Source organism: Mustela nivalis, assembly GCF_964662115.1.
Source record: "Mustela nivalis genome assembly, chromosome: 8".
In the NCBI taxonomy this organism is placed as follows: Eukaryota; Metazoa; Chordata; class Mammalia; order Carnivora; family Mustelidae; genus Mustela; species Mustela nivalis.
Window position 1 is genome coordinate 97,681,206 of NC_139027.1, and position 8,305 is coordinate 97,689,510.

At 44.3% G+C, this 8,305-nt stretch overlaps 1 long non-coding RNA gene across 1 annotated transcript; it reads left to right on the forward strand.

The window, feature by feature from the left end:
- Window positions 1-269: 269 nt before the first annotated feature.
- LOC309871153 lies at window positions 270-4,408 on the forward strand. Its single transcript, XR_014315063.1, has 2 exons — window positions 270-458; window positions 3,735-4,408. It is a non-coding gene; the product is annotated as an uncharacterized lncRNA (long non-coding RNA).
- The last annotated feature ends 3,897 nt before the right edge of the window (window positions 4,409-8,305 follow it).

An 8,305-nucleotide genomic window follows, 5' to 3' on the forward strand; every position in this document is an offset into this window, starting at 1 on the left:
TCAGAGTTCAGGGCATGGGGAAAGGAGGGACTGTTAACCTGAGTTTGACCGAGGAGCATTTTGTTCAGATTTGTTAGTGGGTACAACACGGTTTAGCGAACAAGTGAAGAGGCAATGAAGGGCGTCTGGCGAGCCTGTGCTGGCCTTGTGCTGGCACAGGTAAACAAGGGACAGACAGAAAGGGTGGGTCTTTACAGGGAAGTAGTCCTTTGTGGTAAGCTCTTTCCAGAATACAAAGGGTGGGGGATTTCTTACCTTCCCTGTCTTCCAGGAACACTGGGCTCAGGTAAAGGTCAGCCTTCTCTTGTGGTTTCCCCAGACAGGCTGTGTGCACACTGGCACACACATGCTCTGGGCCAGGCTGGGCCCCTGTGCATCAGGACTGAGGATGCAGTGGTGAGCAAGCTGGCCTGGCTCTCTACTCAGCACCACGTGGAGTAAGCTTCCCTATCCCACAGGTACTAGATGCGGGCTGGCAGACTTGTGCAAAGGCCCCATCAGCACGGGAAGGCCTGTGCCAGGGCCCTCTGTCCCCAAGGCCTCTGAGGGCTGGGGATTCCTGCAGGGGCCACAGGAGGCTGGGGTATGGGTTTCAGGTCGCTGGGGGAGCATCTGGGTCCCCATTCTGCAGGGTCATTGACTCCTGATGAATGGATGTTCCTCTCAGGGTAGGATTAGATTGTGGATTCAAGATATTCTCTCCTTCCACAGCTGATGGGTCTGGAAAGGACTATCTGAGAATTCTATTACAGATCAAAGCCACTTATCATTTTTCAATCATTTCTATAATGTTACAGAGCTTGAGGAATAAAGAGCTTGCTGTACCTTTAAGTCCTAATTCTCCTGTGTCAATTCACATAGTCTGGGAAGCTATGCTTACCAAAGGACATGCTTTATTTCCATCCCATGTCATGGCTTTCTGGATTTTATGTGTCAGAGCTACAGCATCATGTTTGATCAATGCATCAGTAAAGCTGCTATGGCAGAAAAAAACCGAGGACTTATATATGGTGTGCCCATCCCATATAAAACATTATAGTTAAGCAATGGACTCCTTTGGGATTTTTTTGAGGAAATTTGGATTTTGTATGTTTCCTATATTTTGTATATCATAAGTCAATGATGGTAAAATTTTCTTGGACTGTGGTTCTGGTTTCAAAGCACTGAGTGGGTGTGCAGTGATCTGTGCCCGATCACCGGAGACCTGCAAGCTTAGTGTGATGGTGGGTGGTGTCAGGATGGTAGGGCACAGTCAGCTGGAATACGAGTTAAGCACAAACAGTCCATGGAATGAGGCAGGCTGGGGCAATCCCTGACTTCTGGAATCAGTGGCTGTCAGCCGTTTATGGAGTTCTGTGGGTTGGTAAACATTTTCAGTCGGCCCAGGGTTTCCACCCAAGTTCCCATGTGTGCAGAGAGGGATGACTTCAGGGTCCCGTCTGGGTCAGACCCTCCACAGAAGGCTCATTCTGGCCTCAGCTGACAGCACAAGGAGTGGAGTGGGTCCGAGAGCGGTATTGGGCAGAGAGCGCAGCCCTTCCTCATGAGACCCATAGAACGAACCCAGAGGCAGATGGGGGAAATGTAAAAGTAAACATTAATACTGGGGAATCATGGGCAAGACAGAAAAAGAGAAGTGCAACAAAAGCAATAGCCAGTAACCCACAGGTGGTCACAAAATAAGGGACATGGCACTTTGGTAAGGGGCATTGCTGTCTCCTTGCCCCTCCTCAGTATGGCCCTGTCTTGCCCAGTGCCCCTGCAGAATGCACCCTGGGTGTCCCCTGTCCCACAAGGCTGCATGGACACAGAGCACCCCCCCATACCCCGCTTCAGCCCTAGGGCATGCACTACTTCTAGGATCGCCCATCCCTCATGCTTCATCATCCCTGGTTGTTCCTTTCTACAGGAATACATCTCCCTCCATTAAAGTCTCCTATCTGAACCATCTGAGTCAAAATCTGTTTTCAGTCAGCATCCTGATGATATAATAAGAAAGAACCTCTTAATGATGCCAAAGCAAACGGGCTTCCTTGGGAGTCCCTGCCATTGGAGATGCTCAGGGTGGTTCTGCTGTGTCAGTTCAGGAAGCAGAAGCCAAGATGAAATGTGGCATGCAAGAGATTCACTGGGGACATCCTTGTCCATAATGGAGAAAGGGTTGAGGATACCAGTGCAATGCGGTTCTGACACTTGGGAAAGGAGAGTGCGAAGGATGGACTGTTGGGGAGGGAGTGCTCTGAGAAACCCTAGGTAGCCCAGGGAGAGTCCTGGTGCCCAGGTTGCCCAGCGGTCCCACTCAGGCAGGATGGTCTGGCTCTAGGAGAGCCTGCCGTGCTCAGTCATCAGCTGGGACCAGCCTGGGGAGAGCGAGGCCTTGGTGGGACTGCTACAGCGGATGCAGAAGTGTGTCAGCTGAAGGCTGTCCACCAGCTTCACCTGAGAGAGACCTGAACAGCACACGTCCACGGGCTCCATATTTTGGGCAATGTCTTAGAGTCCAGGCACCCGGGACAGGTTGAGTTCCAGATTCTCTGCATATGTGTCTGAGCTCACTTTAGGTCAGGTGTGGGCTGCCCCCCATCACTGCCTTTCTGGGCGGGACTTGTCCAGATGAACTTCGTGATCACAGTCATGGCCTGCTGTGGATTAGGGGTCCACCTTACTTCAGTGTGACCTCATTTAACTTACCTAATGCCATCTGCAGTGATCTGATTTCTAAACTAAGGTTTTATTTTGAGGTCCTTAGGGTGTGGGCTTCAACATGAATTTTGGGGAGTAGGACACAATTCAGCCTATAATAGCCCTCTGGGATGTTCAGCCCACCTGTGCCTCCTGATGACTCCAGCCATAGCTGCCTCGTGGCTCGCATCTGTGCAGAGACCCTGAGTGAGAACCTAGTCAGCCCAGAACTGTGAGAGTTAATAATGAATAGTTTTTAGTTACTGAGTTTGGGGTGGTATTTCCACAACAATAGATGACTATGACCCTGGTTTTTGGAACGTAATTAAATATCAGGCTGCAAACAGATTTTTGTAGATGCTAAGGTTCAGGGTGGATCACACCACCTACGTTTTGGGGGCGAAGCCTAATGGTACACTAACAAGGTAAGAGTCAAAATAACATCCCTGTGAATGGCATGTTAGAATGGCAGGTTACTTTACTTGTGGTGGTGTTTGCAACAACAGAGGCACTCTAAATTTTGTGGATGACTCTAGCAGGATCTTGCTTTTATTTCCGCGGCAGATGGCAGTGCACTGTGCTCACATGAGGTCTGGCCCCTGGGCAGTCCAATGAAAATCATCCCAGGCCAGGAGCTCAGGGCTGGGCACTGACTGCTTCTCCACTCAGCCCCAGGAGACTGTTACCAAAATCTTCATGACCAATGGCAGCTTCAGGGCTGTTTATTTACCGTGTTCTGGAAAGTCGAAACCATGCTATGAGTTGATGCTGCTCTTTCTGCCTCACTAATGTAAAAACTGAGTCTAACTACGGAGACCACACAGCTAGAGACAGACGGAGCTGGGATCCGAGGGAACTCACCCACCCCCGTGTGCGTGCGTGCGTGTGTGTGTGTGTGTGTGTGTGTGTGAGGGACCGAGGAGGAAGGGGTATGAGGGTTAGAACAAAGAGCTCCCGTTCTCCAAACTTCTGCTGGAGAGTGGGCTAGGTGGGCCTGGGATTCTGGGTTTTGTAGATTTGTTTGTAAATAACAAAAATGAATTGTTTTCCAGGTGGTTCTCCTCTTCAGACTCCTCTCGGAGCTGGTGTGCCTGGCCCCGCCCCCAGTCTTTTTCGGAGCCAATGATTGGTTGGTTTCAATTTCCACCCAGAGGGAATGCCCCCTCCCGCCCCGGCCTTCAGTGACGCTCAGTGAAGCTCAGGGCCAACCACCTTTATGAGCCACGCTGCTGCTGCTGCTGCGTCCAGTGTCAGGCTCGTGCCCTTCCTGCTTCAGGCCTGGGGGCTTCAGGAGGAAAGGCTGTGAACTCCTACTAACATGCATACGGCCCAGGGCAGCTTACCAATGGCAGCTCCTGTTGGAAACCACACACGTTTCTCTGAGCAGTCCGTGCCAGCCCCTGGCACGTGATGGTAGCCCTCCCAGGAATATCTGCATCTTCTTGTGGAAGAGTGCTGGTACCGCCAGCCGTGTACCACCACGTCCCAACATTCCAGCCCGGGAGTTTGTCCTGGTTCCATTTGGGGATGACTTGCAGGGGCGGGTCCAGACTTAACATCCATAGCTTTGGGCTGACATGTCCTCTCCCTGGATTATTCTTGTTTCCTGTCTTCATTGTGCTTAAAATTGTATATGTTATATTATATTATATTATATTATATTACTTATTAAATTTTATAAATATTACCTTTGAAGCTATATATAATAAAGAAGTATATATGTCTATTTGTGTGTGTATATATACATATATATGTATGCAAGTATATATATATAGATATAGAAAAGCACAGAGAATAAAATAGCAAGCACTCATGTGTCCTCCAAAGTGCAGCAATGTTAATTTTCCATCATATAATCTTCAAATTTTGTTTACATATAAAAAATTATAAGTTGTAGGTCATGGCGAATCCCTTTTCCCTTCCATTCCCTTTAATTTGAGACAGCACAGCAGAGCACAAAACTGATCTTGGAGCCCTTCTGAGTTTGAGAAGTAGGAAGGTGGACCCCTGCTTTACTTCACATTTCCCTGAAGACCTAGAAGGACAGGTGTCTTTGCACATTTATTGGCCACGACGGTTCCTGACTAGGGGATTTTAAGTTCATTGATCCAGCTTATTTCTGCTTACACTTCTTTTTTTTTTTTTTTAAAGATTATATATTTATTTGAGAGAGAGTACAAAGGGAGAATGAAAGGGAGAAACAGACTCCCCACCAAGCAGAGGCAAGCCCGATATGAGACTTGACCCCAGGACCCTGAGATCACAAACTGAGCCAAAGGCAGACACCTAACCAATTGAGGTACCCAGGCACCCTCCACGTGAATTTTTTTTTTAATTTTTTATTTTTTATAAACATATATTTTTATCCCCAGGGGTACAGGTCTCTGAATCACCAGGTTTACACACTTCACAGCACTCACCAAAGCACACACCCTCCCCAATGTCCATAATCTCACCCCCTTATACCCACCCCCTCCCCCCAGCAACCCTCAGTTTGTTTTGTGAGATTAAGAGTCACTTATGGTTTGTCTCCCTTCCAATTCCATCTTGTTTCATTGATTCTTCTTCTACCCACTTAAGCCCCCATGATGCATCACCACTTCCTCATATCAGGGAGACCATATGATAGTTGTCTTTCTCTGCTTGACTTATTTCGCTAAGCATGATACGCTCTAGTTCCATCCATGTTGTCGCAAACAGCAAGATTTCATTTCTTTTGATGGCTGCATAGTATTCTATTGTGTATATATACCACATCTTCTTGATCCATTCATCTGTTGATGGACATCTAGGTTATTTCCATAGTTTGGCTATTGTGGACATTGCTGCTATAAACATTTGGTTGCACGTGCCCCTTTGGATTACTACGTTTGTATCTTTAGGGTAAATACCCAGTAAGGCAATTGCTGGGTCATAGGGCAGTTCTATTTTCAAGACTTTGAGGAACCTCCAGGCTGTTTTCCAGAGTGGCTGCACCAGCTTGCATTCCCACCAACAGTGTAGGAGGGTTCCCCTTTCTCCATATCCTCGCCAGCATCTGTCATTTCCTGACTTGTTGATTTTAGCCATTCTGACTGGTGTGAGGTGATATCTCATTGTGGTTTTGATTTGTATTTCCCTGATGCCGAGTGATATGGAGCACTTTTTCATGTGTCTGTTGGCCATCTGGATGTCTTCTTTGCAGAAATGTCTGTTCATGTCCTCTGCCCATTTCTTGATTGGATTATTTGTTCTTTGGGTGTTGAGTTTGCTAAGTTCTTTATAGATTCTGGACACTAGTCCTTTATCTGATATGTTGTTTGCAAATATCTTCTCCCATTCTGTCAGTTGTCTTTTGATTTTGTTAACTGTTTCCTTTGCTGTGCAAAAGCTTTTTATCTTGATGAAATCACAATAGTTAATTTTTGCCCTTGCTTTGAACATGCCTTTGGCGATGTTCCTAAGAAGATGTTGCTGCGGCCGAGGTCGAAGAGGTTGCTGCCTGTGTTCTCTTCAAGGATTTTGATGGATTCCTTTCTCACATTGAGGTCCTTCATCCATTTTGAGTCTATTTTTGTGTGTGGTGTAAGGAAATGGTCCAATTTCATTTTTCTGCATGTGGCTGTCCAATTTTCCCAGCACCATTTATTGAAGAGGCTGTCTTTTTTCCATTGGATATTCTTTCCTGCTTTGTCGAAGATTAGTTGACCATAGAGTTGAGGGTCTATTTCTGGGCTCTCTATTCTGTTCCATTGATCTATGTATCTGTTTTTGTGCCAGTACCATGCTGTCTTGATGATGACAGCTTTGTAATAGAGCTTGAAGTCCGGAATTGTGATGCCACCAACTTTGGCTTTCTTTTTCAATATCCCTTTGGCTATTTGAGGTCTTTTCTGGTTCCATATAAATTTTAGCATTATTTGTTCCATTTCTTTGAAAAAGATGGATGGTACTTTGATAGGAATTGCATTAAATGTGTAGATTGCTTTAGGTAGCATAGACATTTTCACAATATTTATTCTTCCAATCCAGAAGCATGGAACATTTTCCCATTTCTTTGTGTCTTCCTCAATTTCTTTCATGAGTACTTTATAGTTTTCTGAGTATAGATTCTGTGCCTCTTTGGTTAGGTTTATTCCTAGGTATCTTATGGTTTTGGGTGCAATTGTAAATGGGATTGACTCCTTAATTTCTCTTTCTTCTGTCTTGTTGTTGGTGTAGAGAAATGCAACTGATTTCTGTGCATTGATTTTATATCCTGACACTTTACTGAATTCCTGTATAAGTTCTAGCAGTTTTGGAGTGGAGTCTTTTGGGTTTTCCACATATAGTATCATATCATCTGTGAAGAGTGATAATTTGACTTCTTTGCCAATTTGGATGCCTTTAATTTCCTTTTGTTGTCTGATTGCTGAGGCTGGGACCTCTAGTACTATGTTGAATAGCAGTGGTGATAATGGACACCCCTGCCGTGTTCCTGACCTTAGCGGAAAAGTTTTCAGTTTTTCTCCATTGAGTATGATATTTGTGGTGGGTTTTTCATAGATGGCTTTGATGATATTGAGGTATGTGTCCTCTATCCCTACACTTTGAAGAGTTTTGATCAGGAAGGGATGCTGTACTTTGTCAAATGCTTTTTCAGCATCTATTGAGAGTATCATATGGTTCTTGTTCTTTCTTTTATTCATGTGTTGTATCACATTGACTGATTTGCGGATGTTGAACCAACCTTGCAGCCCTGGAATAAATCCCACTTGGTCGTGGTGAATAATCCTTTTAATGTACTGTTGAATCCTATTGGCTAGTATTTTGGTGAGAATTTTCGCATCTGTGTTCATCGAGGATATTGGTCTATAGCTCTGTTTTTTGATGGGATCCTTGTCTGGTTTTCGGATCAAGGTGATGCTGGCCTCATAAAATGAGTTTGGAAGTTTTCCTTCCATTTCTATTTTTTGGAACAGTTTCAGGAGAATAGGAATTAGTTCTTCTTTAAATGTTTGGTAGAATTCCCCCGGGAAGCCGTCTGGCCTGGGGCTTTTGTTTGTTTGAAGATTTTTGATGACTGTTTCAATCTCCTTACTGGTTATGGGTCTGTTCACGCTTTCTATTTCTTCCTGGTTCAGCTGTGGTAGTTTATATGTTTCTAGGAAGGCATCCATTTTTTCCAGATTTGCTTATAAGAAGTAATTCTTCTTATTGGAACTTCAGGCCCCAGTAACATGGCTGTCAGGGAGAGTTTGGGACTTGAATCTGACCTAATAACATTTATGACTCAAGTAGGTTATATAAATTAAATTTAAATATATATATTATATTTATATATTTATATTTAAATATATATTTATTTATATAATATATTTATTATATATTATACTATATATTATATATATTTATTATGTATTTAAATATATATATATATACATTTTATACATCATTTAAGTACAATTTATATGTTCAATATTATTTAGATGAGAGACGGTTGGCAGTCAAGACAGGCATCTTGCCATGGAAGTATGTCAGAGGAAGGGATAGAAATCATTTGAAATAATTATCAGGCAGATATTTTTGATTCAGAGAAATATGACTTATGCAGCTTCCTTTAAAGTAAAATACAGTGGGAGGAGTACCCTCTTCTCCACCATTC